The sequence below is a fragment of the Nothobranchius furzeri genome, chromosome 17 (genome assembly GCF_043380555.1).
Source record: "Nothobranchius furzeri strain GRZ-AD chromosome 17, NfurGRZ-RIMD1, whole genome shotgun sequence".
In the NCBI taxonomy this organism is placed as follows: domain Eukaryota; kingdom Metazoa; phylum Chordata; class Actinopteri; order Cyprinodontiformes; family Nothobranchiidae; genus Nothobranchius; species Nothobranchius furzeri.
This window is the reverse complement of record NC_091757.1, coordinates 7905790-7922592: the sequence shown is the minus strand read 5'-3', so window position 1 is coordinate 7922592 and position 16803 is coordinate 7905790.

Genomic DNA, 16803 nt, shown 5'->3' with positions numbered 1-16803 from the left:
CACCCAGAATTATGTTGCACGAAGCACAATTTCACATCATTCTGGGTTCATTTGTGTGAAAACAAGGTCCAATCAGGCTGAAACGTTACAGGAAGGTAGAATCTATTGAGTTGTAAGTGATCTGAACGTTTCATGATGATAGCACTTTCCTAAGGGGGTCAAACCATGTCCCAAAGGTCACCGGATCTGGTGTCAATTTAAAGAAGTAGTCCAGTTACACATTTGTGGGCTTGTAACTTGGCTTCTGAATTTCCTAGAGAGATCAGGTTTGTTTTAGTGTACTCCAATCAACAGCCCCTACAACCACAAAAGGAATGGAGTCATTAGCACTTATGGTTTGTAAATGGCAACCAGAATTATGTTGCACAAAGAACAATTTCACTTCATTCTGGGTCCATTTGTGTGAAAACAAGGTCCAATCAGGCTGAAACGTTACAAGAAGGTAGAATCTATTGAGTTGTAAGTGATCTGAACGTTTCATGATGATCGCACATTCCTATAGGGGGTCAAACCATGTCCCAAAGGTCACCGGGCCTGGTGTCACTTTAAAGAAGTAGTCCAGTTACACATTTGTGGGCTTATAACTTGGCTTCTGAATATCCTAGAGAGGTCAGGTTTGTTTTAAAGTACTCCAATTAACAGCCCCCATTACCCCAAAAAGGAATGGAGTCATTAGCACTTATGGTTTGTAAATGGCACCCAGAATTATGTTGCACGAAGCACAATTTCACTTCATTCTGGGTCCATTTGTGTGAAAACAAGGTCCAATCAGGCTGAAACGTTACAAGAAGGTAGAATCTATTGAGTTGTAAGTGATCTGAACGTTTCAAGATGATCGCACATTCCTAAGCGGGTAAAACCATGTCCCAAAGGTCACCGGGCCTGGTGTCACTTTAAAGAAGTAGTCCTGTTACACATTTGTGGGCTTATAACTTGGCTTCTAAATGTCCTAGAGAGGTCAGGTTTGTTTTAGTGTACTCCAATCAACAGCCCCTACAACCACAAAAAGGAATGGAGTCATTAGCACTTATGGTTTGTAAATGGCACCCAGAATTATGTTGCACGAAGCACAATTTCACATCATTCTGGGTCCATTTGTGTGAAAACAAGGTCCAATCAGTATGAAACGTTACAAGAAGGTTGAATCTATTGAGTTGTAAGTGATCTGAACATTTCATGATGATCGCACATTCCTATAGGGGGTCAAACCATGTCCCAAAGGTCACCGGGCCTGGTGTCACTTTAAAGAAGTAGTCCAGTTACACATTTGTGGGCTTATAACTTGGCTTCTGAATATCCTAGAGAGGTCGGGTTTGTTTTAGAGTACTCCAATTAACAGCCCCCATTACCCCAAAAAGGAATGGAGTCATTAGCACTTATGGTTTTTACATGGCACCCAGAATTATGTTGCACGAAGCACAATTTCACATCATTCTGGGTTCATTTGTGTGAAAACAAGGTCCAATCAGGCTGAAACGTTACAGGAAGGTAGAATCTATTGAGTTGTAAGTGATCTGAACATTTCATGATGATAGCACTTTCCTAAGGGGGTCAAACCATGTCCCAAAGGTCACCGGGCCTGGTCTCACTTTAAAGATGTAGTCCAGTTACACCTTTGTGGGCTTATAACTTGGCTTCTGAATGTCCTAGAGAGGTCAGGTTTGTTTTAGTGTACTCCAATCAACAGCCCCTACAACCACAAAAAGGAATGGAGTCATTAGCACTTATGGTTTGTAAATGGCACCCAGAATTATGTTGCACGAAGCACAATTTCACATCATTCTGGGTCCATTTGTGTGAAAACAAGGTCCAATCAGTATGAAACGTTACAAGAAGGTTGAATCTATTGAGTTGTAAGTGATCTGAACGTTTCATGATGATCGCACATTCCTATAGGGGGTCAAACCATGTCCCAAAGGTCACCGGGCCTGGTGTCACTTTAAAGAAGTAGTCCAGTTACACATTTGTGGGCATATAACTTGGCTTCTGAATATCCTAGAGAGGTCGGGTTTGTTTTAGAGTACTCCAATTAACAGCCCCCATTACCCCAAAAAGGAATGGAGTCATTAGCACTTATGGTTTTTACATGGCACCCAGAATTATGTTGCACGAAGCACAATTTCACTTCATTCTGGGTTCATTTGTGTGAAAACAAGGTCCAGTCAGGCTGAAACGTTACAGGAAGGTAGAATCTACTGAGTTGTAAGTGATCTGAACGTTTCATAATGATAGCACTTTCGTAAGGGGGTCAAACCATGTCCCAAAGGTCACCGGATCTGGTGTCAATTTAAAGAAGTAGTCCAGTTACACATTTGTGGGCTTGTAACTTGGCTTCTGAATGTCCTAGAGAGATCAGGTTTGTTTTAGTATACTCCAATCAACAGCCCCTACAACCACAAAAAGGAATGAGTCATTAGCACTTATGGTTTGTAAATGGCAACCAGAATTATGTTGCACGAAGCACAATTTCACATCATTCTGGGTCCATTTGTGTGAAACCAAGGTCCAATCAGGCTGAAACGTTACAAGAAGGTAGAATCTATTGAGTTGTAAGTGATCTGAACGTTTCATGATGATCGCACATTCCTATAGAGGGTCAAACCATGTCCCAAAGGTCACCAGGCCTGGTGTCACTTTAAAGAAGTAGTCCAGTTACACATTTGTGGGCTTATAACTTGGCTTCTGAATATCCTAGAGAGGTCAGGTTTGTTTTAAAGTACTCCAATTAACAGCCCCCATTACCCCAAAAAGGAATGGAGTCATTAGCACTTATGGTTTGTAAATGGCACCCAGAATTATGTTGCACGAAGCACAATTTCACATCATTCTGGGTTCATTTGTGTGATAACAAGGTCCAATCAGGCTGAAACTTTACAGGTAGGTAGAATCTATTGAGTTGTAAGTGATCTGAACGTTTCATGATGATAGCACTTTCGTAAGGGGGTCAAACCATGTCCCAAAGGTCACCGGATCTGGTGTCAATTTAAAGAAGTAGTCCAGTTACACATTTGTGGGCTTCTAACTTGGCTTCTGAATGTCCTAGAGAGATCAGGTTTGTTTTAGTGTACTCCAATCAACAACCCCTACAACCACAAAAAGGAATGGAGTCATTCGCACTTATGGTTTGTAAATGGCAACCAGAATTATGTTGCACGAAGCACAATTTTACATCATTCTGGGTCCATTTGTGTGAAAACAAGGCCCAATCAGGCTGAAACGTTACAGGAAGGTAGAATCTATTGAGTTGTAAGTGATCTGAACGTTTCATGATGATAGCACTTTCCTAAGGGGGTCAAACCATGTCCCAAAGGTCACCGGATCTGGTGTCAATTTAAAGAAGTAGTCCAGTTACATATTTGTGGGCTTATAACTTGGCTTCTGAATGTCCTAGAGAGATCAGGGTTGTTTTAGTGTACTCCAATCAACAGCCCCTACAACGACAAAAAGGAATGGAGTCATTAGCACTTATAGTTTGTAAATGGCACCCAGAATTATGTTGCACGAAGCACAATTTCACATAATTCTGGGTCCATTTGTGTGAAAACAAGGTCCAATCAGGCTGAAACGTTACAAGAAGGTAGAATCTATTGATTTGTAAGTGATCTGAACGTTTCATGATGATCACACATTCCTATGGGGGGTCAAACCATGTCCCAAAGGTCACCGGGCCTGGTGTCACTTTAAAGAAGTAGTCCAGTTACACCTTTGTGGGCTTATAACTTGGCTTCTGAATATTCTAAAGAGGTCAGGTTTGTTTTAGTGTACTCCAATCAACAGTCCCTACAACCACAAAAAGGACTGGAGTCATTAGCACTTATGGTTTTTAAATGGGACGCAGAATTATGTTGCACGAAGCACAATTTCACATCATTCTGGGTCCATTTGTGTGAAAACAAGGTTCAATCAGGCTGAAACGTTACAAGAAGGTAGAATCTATTGAGTTGTAAGTGATCTGAACGTTTCATGATGATAGCACTTTCCTAAGGGGGTCAAACCATGTCCCAAAGGTCACCGGATCTGGTGACAATTTAAAGAAGTAGTCCAGTTACACATTTGTGGGCTTATAACTTGGATTCTGAATGTCCTAGAGAGATCAGGTTTGTTTTAGTGTACTCCAATCAACAGCCCCTACAACCACAAAAAGGAATGGAGTCATTAGCACTTATGGTTTTTAAATGGCACCCAGAATTATGTTGCACGAAGCACAATTTCACATCATTCTGGGTTCATTTGTGTGAAAACAAGGTCCAATAAGGCTGAAACGTTACAGGAAGGTAGAAACTATTGAGTAGTAAGTGATCTGAACGTTTCATGATGATAGCACTTTCCTAAGGGGGTCAAACCATGTCCCAAAGGTCACCGGATCTGGTGTCAATTTAAAGAAGTAGTCCAGTTACACCTTTGTGGGCTTATAACTTGGCTTCTGAATGTCCTAGTGAGATCAGGTTTGTTTTAGTGTACTCCAATCAACAGCCCCTACAACCACAAAAAGGAATGGAGTCATTAGCACTTATGGTTTGTAAATGGCACCCAGAATTATGTTGCACGAAGCACAATTTCACATCATTCTGGGTCCATTTGTGTGAAAACAAGGTCCAATCAGGCTGAAACGCTACAAGAAGATAGAATCTATTGAGTTGTAAGTGATCTGAACGTTTCAAGATGATCGCACATTCCTATAGGGGGTAAAACCATGTCCCAAAGGTCATCGGGCCTGGTGTCACTTTAAAGATGTAGTCCAGTTACGCCTTTGTGGGCTTATAACTTGGCTTCTGAATGTCCTAGAGAGGTTAGGTTTGTTTTAGTGTACACCAATCAAAAGTCCCTACAACCACAAAAAGGAATGGAGTCATTAGCACTTATGGTTTGTAAATGGCACCCAGAATTATGTTGCACGAAGCCCAATTTCACATCATTCTGGGTTCATTTGTGTGAAAACAAGGTCCAGTCAGGCTGAAACGTTACAGGAAGGTAGAATCTATTGAGTTGTAAGTGATCTGAACGTTTCATGATGATAGCACTTTCCTAAGGGGGTCAAACCATGTCCCAAAGGTCACCGGATCTGGTGTCAATTTAAAGAAGTAGTCCAGTTACACATTTGTGGGCTTATAACTTGGCTTCTGAATGTCCTAGAGAGATCAGGTTTGTTTTAGTGTACTCCAATCAACAGCCCCTACAACCACAAAAAGGAATGGGGTCATTAGCACTTATGGTTTGTAAATGGCACCCAGAATTATGTTGCACGAAGCACTATTTCACATCATTCTGGGTCCATTTGGGTGAAAACAAGGTCCAATCAGGCTGAAATGTTACAGGAAGGTAGAATCTATTGAGTTGTAAGTGATCTGAACGTTTCATGATGATAGCACTTTCCTAAGGGGGTCAAACCATGTCCCAAAGGTCACCGGATCTGGTGTCACTTTAAAGAAGTAGTCCAGTTACACATTTGTGGGCTTATAACTTGGCTTCTGAATGTCCTAGAGAGATCAGGTTTGTTTTAGTATACTCCAATCAACAGCCCCTACAACCACAAAAAGGATCGGAGTCATTAGCACTTATGGTTTTTAAATGGCACCCAGAATTATGTTGCACGAAGCACAATTTCACATCATTCTGGGTTCATTTGTGTGAAAACAAGGTCCAATCAGGCTGAAACGTTACAGGAAGGTAGAATCTATTGAGTTGTAAGTGATCTGAACGTTTCAAGATGATCGCACATTCCTATAGGGGGTAAAACCATGTCCCAAAGGTCACCGGGCCTGGTGTCACTTTAAAGATGTAGTCCAGTTACACCTTTGTGGGCTTATAACTTGGCTTCTGAATGTCCTAGAGAGGTTAGGTTTGTTTTAGTGTACTCCAATCAAAAGCCCCTACAACCACAAAAAGGAATGGAGTCATTAGCACTTATGGTTTGTAAATGGCACCCAGAATTATGTTGCACGAAGCACAATTTCACATCATTTTGGGTTCATTTGTGTGAAAACAAGGTCCAATCAGGCTGAAACGTTACAGGAAGGTAGAATCTATTGAGTTGTAATTGATCTGAACGTTTCATGATGATAGCACTTTCCTAAGGGGGTCAAACCATGTCCCAAAGGTCACCGGATCTGGTGTCACTTTAAAGTAGTCCAGTTACACATTTGTAGGCTTATAACTTTTCTTCTGAATGTCCTAGAGAGGTCAGGTTTGTTTTAGTGTACTCCAATCAACAGCCCCTACAACCACAAAAAGGAATGGAGACATTAGCAGTTATGGTTTTTAAATGGCACCCAGAATTATGTTGCACGAAGCACAATTTCACATCATTCTGGGTTCATTTGTGTGAAAACAAGGTCCAATCAGGCTGAAACGTTACAGGAAGGTAGAATCTATTGAGTTGTAAGTGATCTTAACGTTTCATGATGATAGCACTTTCCTAAGGGGGTCAAACCATGTCCCAAATGTCACCGGATCTGGTGTCAATTTAAAGAAGTAGTCCAGTTACACATTTGTGGGCTTATAACTTGGCTTCTGAATGTCCTAGAGAGATCAGGTTTGTTTTAGGGTACTCCAGTCAACAGCTCCTACAACCACAAAAAGGAATGGAGTCATTAGCACTTATGGTTTTTAAATGGAACCCAGAATTATGTTGCACGAAGCACAATTTCACATCATTCTGGGTTCATTTGTGTGAAAACAAGGTCCAATCAGGCTGAAACGTTACAGGAAGGTAGAATCTATTGAGTTGTAAGTCATCTGAACGTTTCATGATGATAGCACTTTCCTAAGGGGGTAAAACCATGTCCCAAAGGTCACCGGATCTGGTGTCAATTTAAGGAAGTAGTCCAGTTCCACATTTGTGGGCTTATAACTTGGCTTCTGAATGTCCTAGAGAGATCAGGTTTGTTTTAATGTACTCCAATCAACAGCCCCTACAACCACAAAAAGGAATGGAGTCATTAGCACTTATGGTTTGTAAATGGCACCCAGAATTATGTTGCACAAAGCACAATTTCACATCATTCTGGGTTCATTTGTGTGAAAACAAGGTCCAATCAGGCTGAAACGTTACAGGAAGGTAGAATCTACTGAGTTGTAAGTGATCTGAACGTTTCATGATGATAGCACTTTCCTAAGGGGGTCAAACCATGTCCCAAATGTCACCGGATCTGGTGTCAATTTAAAGAAGTAGTCCAGTTACACATTTGTGGGCTTATAACTTGGCTTCTGAATGTCCTAGAGAGATCAGGTTTGTTTAACTGTACTCCAATCAACAGCCCCTACAACCACAAAAAGGAATGGAGTCATTAGCACTTATGCTTTGTCAACGGCACCCAGAATTATGTTGCACGAAGCACCATTTCAGATCATTCTGGGTCCATTTGTGTGAAAACAATGTCCAATCAGGCTGAAATGCTACAAGAAGATAGAATCTATTGAGTTGTAAGTGATCTGAACGTTTCAAGATGATCGCACATTCCTATAGGTGGTAAAACCATGTCCCAAAGGTCACCGGGCCTTGTGTCACTTTAAAGAAGTAGTCCAGTTACACCTTTGTGGGCTTTTAACTCTGCTTCTGAATGTCCTAGAGAGGTCAGGTTTGTTTTAGTGTACTCCAACAAACAGCCCCTAGAACCACAAAAAAGAATGGAGTCATTAGCACTTATGGTTTGTAAATGGCACCCAGAATTATGTTGCACGAAGCACAATTTCACATCATTCTGGGTCCATTTGTGTGAAAACAAGGTCCAATCAGGCTGAAACTTTACAGGAAGGTAGAATCTATTGAGTTGTAAGTGATCTCAACGTTTCAAGATGATAGCACTTTCCTAAGGGGGTCAAACCATGTCCCAAAGGTCACCGGATCTGGTGTCAATTTAAAGAAGTAGTCCAGTTACACATTTGTGGGCTTATAACTTGGCTTCTGAATGTCCTAGAGAGATCAGGTTTGTTTTAGTATACTCCAATCAACAGCCCCTACAACCACAAAAAGGAATGGAGTCATTAGCACTTATGGATTTTAAATGGCACCCAGAATTATGTTGCACGAAGCCCAATTTCACATCATTCTGGGTTCATTTGTGTGAAAACAAGGTCCAGTCAGGCTGAAACGTTACAGGAAGGTAGAATCTATTGAGTTGTAAGTGATCTGAACGTTTCATGATGATAGCACTTTCCTAAGGGGGTCAAACCATGTCCCAAAGGTCACCGGATCTGGTGTCAACTTAAAGAAGTAGTCCAGTTACACATTTGTGGGCTTATAACTTGGCTTCTGAATGTCCTGGAGCGATCAGGTTTGTTTTAGTGTACTCCAATCAACAGCCCCTACAACCACAAAAAGGATAGGAGTCATTAGCACTTATGGTTTTTAAATGGCACCCAGAATTATGTTGCACGAAGCACAATTTCACATCATTCTGGGTTCATTTGTGTGAAAACAAGGTCCAATCAGGCTGATACGTTACAGGAAGGTAGAATCTATTGAGTTGAAAGTGATCTGAACGTTTCATGATGATAGCACTTTCCTAAGGGGGTCAAACCATGTCCCAAAGGTCACCGGATCTGGTGTCAATATAAAGAAGTTGTCCAGTTACACATTTGTGGGCTTATAACCTGGCTTCTGAATGTCCTAGAGCCATCAGGTTTGTTTTAGTGTACTCCAATCAACAGCCCCTACAACCACAAAAAGGAATGGAGACATTAGCACTTATGGTTTTTAAATGGCACCCAGAATTATGTTGCACGAAGCACAATTTCACATCATTCTGGCTTCATTTGTGTGAAAACAAGGTCCAATCAGGCTGAAACGTTACAGGAAGGTAGAATCTATTGAGTTGTAAGTGATCTGAACGTTTCATCATGATAGCACTTTCCTAAGGGGGTCAAACCATGTCCCAAAGGTCACCGGATCAGGTGTCAATTTAAAGAAGTAGTCCAGTTACACATTTGTGGGCTTATAACTTGGCTTCTGAATGTCCTAGAGAGATCAGGTTTGTTTTAGTGTACTCCAATCAACAGCCCCTACAACCACAAAAAGGAATGGAGTCATTAGCACTTATGGTTTGTAAATGGCACCCAGAATTATGTTGCACGAAGCACAATTTCACATCATTCTGTGTCCATTTGTGTGAAAACAAGGTCCAATCAGGCTGAAACGCTACAAGAAGGTAGAATCTATAGAGTTGTAAGTGATCTGAACGTTTCAAGATGATCGCACATTCCTATAGGGGGTAAAACCATGTCCCAAAGGTCACCGGGCCTGGTGTCACTTTAAAGATGTAGTCCAGTTACACCTTTGTGGGCTTATAACTTGGCTTCTTAATGTCCTAGAGAGGTTAGGTTTGTTTTAGTGTACTCCAATCAAAAGCCCCTACAACCACAAAAAGGAATGGAGTCATTAGCACTTATGGTTTGTAAATGGCACCCAGAATTATGTTGCACGAAGCACAATTTCACATCATTCTGGGTTCATTTGTGTGAAAACAAGTTCCAATCTGGCTGAAACGTTACAGGAAGGTAGAATCTATTGAGTTGTAAGTGATCTTAACGTTTCATGATGATAGTGTTGCAAGCCCGAGCAACCAGTCAAGGCTTAGAAACAGTGGTCAGAGACAAGGGTCACACAAGGGTCAAGAGGACAGGAGTTCAGGACTTGCTGGTGAGGACAGAACTAGGCAAAGGGTCAAAAGACAAGCTGTCTTCTCTAGATCCACCCATGGACACACCCCTGGGCCCGCCCCTAACTCCACCTCTGGCGGGAAAAGAAGGAATGGCATGGAGTGAGGAGAAGCCCAGCTGGACCCAGGAGCTCTCAGGAATGCTGAAAGAAGATCTACAATTTGCTACCAATAAGAAGATTTATGACCTGTGCTCTCATTCCAGGAGTGCAGCATGTAACTTTTGTGCCCTCATGTGAATACTGCATGTAGTGAAATGATACTAAATGTCTTATGTAGAGCTAAAAAAAGTGTATCTGGTAGATGACCCCTTGACCTAAACTGTCAGGAGAGAATGACTTGTGACTCTTGCATTGTTTAGAGCAGTCTCAGAAATGATATAAAAGGATGCAGCTCAGATCGAGCGGAGTCTTGGTCTTCGAGAGAGGGCTTCAGGCTTCGTTCTTGGGGAGATTCTGAGAAGACGAGAGCTGGTGTAAACTGACTCTCATTTAATCATTTTGAACTAATTCCTCCGTGGGGGATAGTAGTTGTTTTTTACTTTACCCATTTTTGTATTTTGATTTTGTAATAAACCTTTTTTGAAAAAGAAACATAATCCTGATTCTTTCAGGTTTTCTCTAAAGCTTCACGTTTGGAGCCCTGGCCATAATTGCACAGAGGTAAGCATGTCGAAGATCGGTCTCTGAATTATCAGGACTTACTTTACAGTTTATAACAGAATAATATAAAGAAACCTTAAGATAAGGGAAGTTTTAACTTCTCTCCCCTTGCGAGTAACGAGTTGTCTTAAGGGTGATAAAAGCAAAATATTCGAGGTTATTTTGGCTCTGATTGCAGGTTGAAAAAGTCTCTAATCAGCTGGAAGGTTGGATTAATAAATAAATTGATAAACTTATGTTAGCCTGATCAACTAGCATAAATCATTTTATAGTTACCAACCTCCCACATAAGCTGTAAGGGGCGCAATTAATTCCGGGTAGCCCAAACAATTGCTGAGAGGCTTGGCTTGCCTCCAGACTTCTCTCTAGTATCTTAACCAAAAGGTAACGAGTTTAAAAGAAGTGTAGCACTCTGAGGCTGGCTATTCGTGCAAGTCATTTCACCTTTAAAATAAAAGACAAGATTCTAATTAGATAGTCCAAACCCGGATCTGGTACGATTATACTCGTCGATACACCCCCGAACCCTGATGGATGCACCGTCTCATAAGTTCTAACGGAACTGGGTTTTAAAGGAACCGGTAAATGGGACGGGCACGCGACATGGCGCCTGCAACGTGAGGCTAATCGGCGAAGGTTTAAATATTAGATACCGGACTATTCGACGTAGAACTATGTCTTTTAGGCTGATAAAAGCTTACGCACAATGGACCTGATAAGCTTATAACCTTGGAGCGAAAACCGCACCAATTTCTCGAAAAGGAAAGAAATTTGGGAGAACGGACGATTAACTCAAAGAGGTATAAAGAAATCACGGCTTTCCGACGTAAGAAAAGCCAAGGATAAAAGCTAGGCAAAAAATAAAAAGGAATAAAGAGTAAAAATAAAGAATAAGACGTGAAAACGAATAAAAATAAAACAAATAATAAAAAAGAGAAACTTTCAACCAGCCATGGCAGATAGATCTTTAACGGTAAAACCGGAAAATGTTCTCCTTAATGTGAGATTTGTCACCGGAGAAATAGCGACATTTCAAGGTGAACCACAAAGCGTTTTGGCAGTATCCTGTAACCGGAGCTTTCATAACAAGGCCGGAACGGCTCAAGCCGCAGCGGAGCGCTGTCCGAATGCTGAAACTCAAGTAAAGGATAATCATGTATTTCCGTTAGTGGGTGATTTGGTGATTCTAGCAGAACAACAAAATGATCCTGTTTTTAATCAGATAGCGTGGTGTTGTTGGGAAAATCCAGCGAAACTCCCCACGGGCGAGCAGTATGAGATCCTTCTGGGATTGCTTGAGCAAATACCAATTGGACCGGAACCTTTAGTTCTCACTCCATTTGGAGTCGGGCAGTACCGATGTGATCAGGGAGCGATGTACTCTGCTATGGCGGAGTTCGTGGTTCAACGGGCTAATAGTAGAACAATTTACTTCTTATCTAGAAGCAAAAATGAGGCAATTCAAATGAGACAGGCGTTATGTAACCGACTGGGGATCACGGAGCTCCAAGCGGAAATGTACCGGAGACGAGCTGCAGTTGAAATGTCGGACTCCTGGGATGAAGCCCAATCGGTTCCGACCGCGCCCCCTTTGTATCCAGCGCTCCGCGGGGAATTCCCTGTGAGCCCCGGTTCCGAGAGCGGATTTCCTCCACCCCCACCGAACCCGCCTGACGCGGTTCGGCCGGCGCAGTGGAACCCGTTTCTACATGTACAAACCCCAGGTGTGTCGGATAACTGAAGCATATGGCGCAGGTTTAGTGATTTATTCCGAAGCCTCTAGCAGGCTAGGAGACATCCCGGTCGTAATTTTAGTGGATAAGTCAGCCTTGCCGCGAGTAGAGAAGTAAGTCAAACATTGGTTTGAGGCCAGAGACAGAAGCAGCGAGAGTGAGGCTGAATCGGAGGAAGAACAGGGTTCCCAACTGGTGGTGCGTGGCACACCCAAAGGGACGCTCAGGTCAGAATGCGAATCCCATCAAAAATGCAGCACTCGGATCCCTGGAGGCAAAACACCTGAAAAAGTGAGTTGGTTATCCCCAGTTACAGCCCATGAGCAAGGTGAGAACAGAGAAAATGTAGAGCAGCAACCCCAGAGAGCAGAAAAAGGAGATTGCATTAAGCATAACGTAAGTGGTCCCTTTATAATAAAAGACGTAACTGGGAACGTGGTTTTAACTGACACTGGTTTGCGCGTTCACCCTCATCAAGTTATAAAATAACTCTGAAAAATAAAAGTAATTAATTGAAAAAATAAATAAATAAATAAATAATTTTTTTTTTAATTAATTACTTGATTAAAGGTCATGGCTGGGCCAAAATCTAGTGAAGAAATGACTTGTAAGATCTCAGGTGCTACGGGCCTAATTTTGCTAACGAAGGGGAATTCTGTTAGAGATTGTAAAGTGGCTATGTTTCCGGGCTTCATAGAATCTGCAAATGCGTATCGTTACGCGCAATGGGGAGGCTTGAAGCCGGGAACATGCGTGACATGCGGATCTCTGTGCACCCTAATTAAATGGTCGGGGCTCCGGGAGCAGAAGCCCACTCACCTGGAGAGAGGAACAGACTTGCATACAGGTGCGGTGGAGCTGTCTGCTCCCATTAAAATATGTTTTTGCGAAACCTGCTTGAGGAATAATCCAGGCATCATCTCCTGGCAGGTCTGTGAATGCACCCACAGAGGTGAAATCAAAGATGGGTGCTGTTTCACGAAGAATGGTGTTTTGACTACCTGCTTACCGACAAGCCAGCCAAGTATGTTTTTTGTAGGAGAGCTGCTCAGGAATCCTAGCCTGGTGAAGCCGGTTAGAGATTTATGGGTGGAGGCTTATCCATTTGTGTTCAAGCTCAAGACCAGAGAAAAAGGACCGGAAGAGCTTCAGGCTCGGTCCAAATTTGAGTCTATTAAGAGCTTGATATTAGGACAACAATTTGGTACGCTGGCTGATGCATGGGAAACAGGTACACAGATTGGGGTAACTCAAGAGTATAAAGACGACAGATGGGGAACTTATCTGTCAGGGACTCTGGACTGGCATACAGGATTGTCTGTTCAGGAGCCCCCAGGGATGCGTAAGCGTGTGACATCATACCTGGTTGAGCTGAAGAGTCTTGGACCAGGGGCGGAGCGTAAGTTCATGCCTTATCAGTTAACTTTGATAGAGGTAATAGACCTGTCGGGTCGCGTTTGCAGCTCGGCTGTTAACATAGTGACCACCCGGAGAGGAGAGGCATATTGGCCTAAGATTTATGGGACTGCTCACACTAGAATGTCTCGTAGAAGGCTGGTCCCCAATCTGACTCTACCTAACTAGAGCAGGGCGCTTTCATTTCTGCTGATTTTTATGCTTCTGTCTTACAGATGTTATCTACGCAGAAGCATAAGAGGGAAAGCAGCAGAAAACGAAAAGTGGTCAGGTATGCAACTCCGGCGGGAGTTGACCCCAAAGTTAAAAAGAAAAATGTAAATATTCCGAAAGGAAAGGATTGGATAATAAAATGGATTAAATGGGCCTTTTTTATCCTTTTCGAATTTAGCCTCATAGGATTAAGTATAGCGATTGCATATGGGGTACATGTATATCTCCGAACGTATCATGTGTCCTCGGTGACATATAACATAACTCACGGAGGACCGCAACAATTAATAGGGAATTGGAATGTATCCAAAATTAAGCTGTTATGGCCCAAAGAAGATTTTAATGAGAATATAACCACCTGCATGATAGCAACACAGATTGGATTCAAGATTTGTAGTGTAACAGGGAACAAAACTGGCTGCCTGCGCTTGCCCTGTGGAGAAAATGGATTTGACCGGATCATGGCTACACCCTCCGTGACATCATTTTCTGCAGCAGAGCAGGAGGAGAAGAATGACACGGAGTGTGGTGAGACCGGCCCATGGGCGGAGTATATGGCAGTCTTAATGGATCAGACAGGATCCACAGAGCTTGATCGATCTTGTCAGATAATATTGAGGAAAAAGAAAATCTTAAATCAAACTTCAGGTGAAGTAGAGTTGTGGGTTTACAAATATTGCCTTAGAAATAATTTAGAATGGGGACACAACTTCACCACTTTCAAAGTGATAAAGATAGAAAGATGGTGGCCTCGTAGAATCGAATTTGGGTGTTTTCAGACCAAAGACAGTAGTTTAAGTTCCTAGCAAACAGGAAATATTACGGTATATGGTATTATGGTATAATAATCGGTATGATTTTGGCCTGTAAAAACAACAAGTGGCAGTTGACAGGAAGAAAGCTGTTAGGAGAAAGGAGAAAGGACCTGGTAGATCCAGATAAGATGGGAAGAGAGGTGTCAAGGTAGAGGGAGTATTAGCCCCCCTTCTTGTTGCTCCTGTTTAAGTGCAGGCCTCTCTGCACCGCATGTCACATGCTCCTTTACTGTCAGTCTGTAACTTGAAGTGAACCAATGGCTCATCAAACTCACCCTGAATCTGAGCTGATTGACGCTCTGAATCTGGAGGTATGTCAGGATTTTGTAACTATTTTATCCAGTTTGTCTTTAGGATATTGTAGATATTTCATAACTGGTGTACACTTGTTGTGAGGATTATTGTTGTAAAACTATGCCTGCAAATAGGAATTGTAGTGTGGTTCTTCCTGCAGCTTCTGATGATCTATTTTCTCCTATAATTAAGAAGTGTTTATGCAGTAATGCAGTTACTTATTGCTTCATGGAATGTGTTATATATCTCATGTGGAACATATTTTATGTTCCTTCCAGATGGACTCGATTCGGCAGAATATCATAGAGGGATTAATCCCCTCCGCAGGTCCATCAACTGTTTTCTCTCTGAATGGCGCATACTATTTGTGCACCGTGAATCACGGGAGGGATGGATTGCCTCAGACTAAGACAATCGGGCTCCAGTGTGAACATGCTACGATGAATAAACGCTGCGTGTCTTGCAGGTTTATTCAGTACATCCAGACCAAATGGAAAAGGGATTCAAGCGGGAGACTGATCAGGAAGACGACATACTAATGTTGTCCTCCCCGGGAGTAGATGCCCTGCTTGAGCAGGCCCACGACGAGGAGCTGACAACGGCGCCCTCATCTGACGTGGCTGAAGAGGTTGTATCAGTAATGACGGCAGCTTCGACATGCGTCCCGTGTCCTGATGTGATACGTGAAATCCCTACGGTCTGTCTAAGTAGTGAGCCAGCAGGCATTCCTCCCCCTGTCCGAATTGCACCTGGGAGAGAAATGAGATGGAGGATTAAATCCCAGAAGGGGTGTTACTTTGTTTGTCAAGGCAAGATTATAGATTGCTTTCAGTTTATGAATATTTTGTCTGTAAAGACTGGATGGTTCGGCCCAGAAGTCTGTAACTCTTTTGGAACCGCACCTTTGTTGGATACGAAAAATCATGTTTTGGTTTTCAGCGCCAGCTTCCCACCTCAAATGATGGGATCGCTTCCGCGTGGAGAAGCTCCGGTGATGGATTTATCTTTATTCTTTCTGGGTGAAGATCCCACAGATGGGAGAAAGCAGTTTAAAGGTTATGTAACAACCCGCAAAGGGACCTTGTGCTTACCCGTAGCTGATGATGGCATTATGATGAGAATGAGGGTTGATGTGGAGGCCACAGTTAGGTGTCTGAGTGTTCAGCCGTTCCTGAGTGAGATGGATGCTAGATTTATGAAAGCTTGCATTGCTGCTCTATCTTTTTATGGTCCTTTGCCTCAGTTTGTCCTCATGGGGGATGTTGCAAGCCCGAGCAACCAGTCAAGGCTTAGAAACAGTGGTCAGAGACAAGGGTCACACAAGGGTCAAGAGGACAGGAGTTCAGGACTTGCTGGTGAGGACAGAACTAGGCAAAGGGTCAAAAGACAAGCTGTCTTCTCTAGATCCACCCATGGACACACCCCTGGGCCCGCCCCTAACTCCACCTCTGGCGGGAAAAGAAGGAATGGCATGGAGTGAGGAGAAGCCCAGCTGGACCCAGGAGCTCTCAGGAATGCTGAAAGAAGATCTACAATTTGCTACCAATAAGAAGATTTATGACCTGTGCTCTCATTCCAGGAGTGCAGCATGTAACTTTTGTGCCCTCATGTGAATACTGCATGTAGTGAAATGATACTAAATGTCTTATGTAGAGCTAAAAAAAGTGTATCTGGTAGATGACCCCTTGACCTAAACTGTCAGGAGAGAATGACTTGTGACTCTTGCATTGTTTAGAGCAGTCTCAGAAATGATATAAAAGGATGCAGCTCAGATCGAGCGGAGTCTTGGTCTTCGAGAGAGGGCTTCAGGCTTCGTTCTTGGGGAGATTCTGAGAAGACGAGAGCTGGTGTAAACTGACTCTCATTTAATCATTTTGAACTAATTCCTCCGTGGGGGATAGTAGTTGTTTTTTACTTTACCCATTTTTGTATTTTGATTTTGTAATAAACCTTTTTTGAAAAAGAAACATAATCCTGATTCTTTCAGGTTTTCTCTAAAGCTTCACGTTTGGAG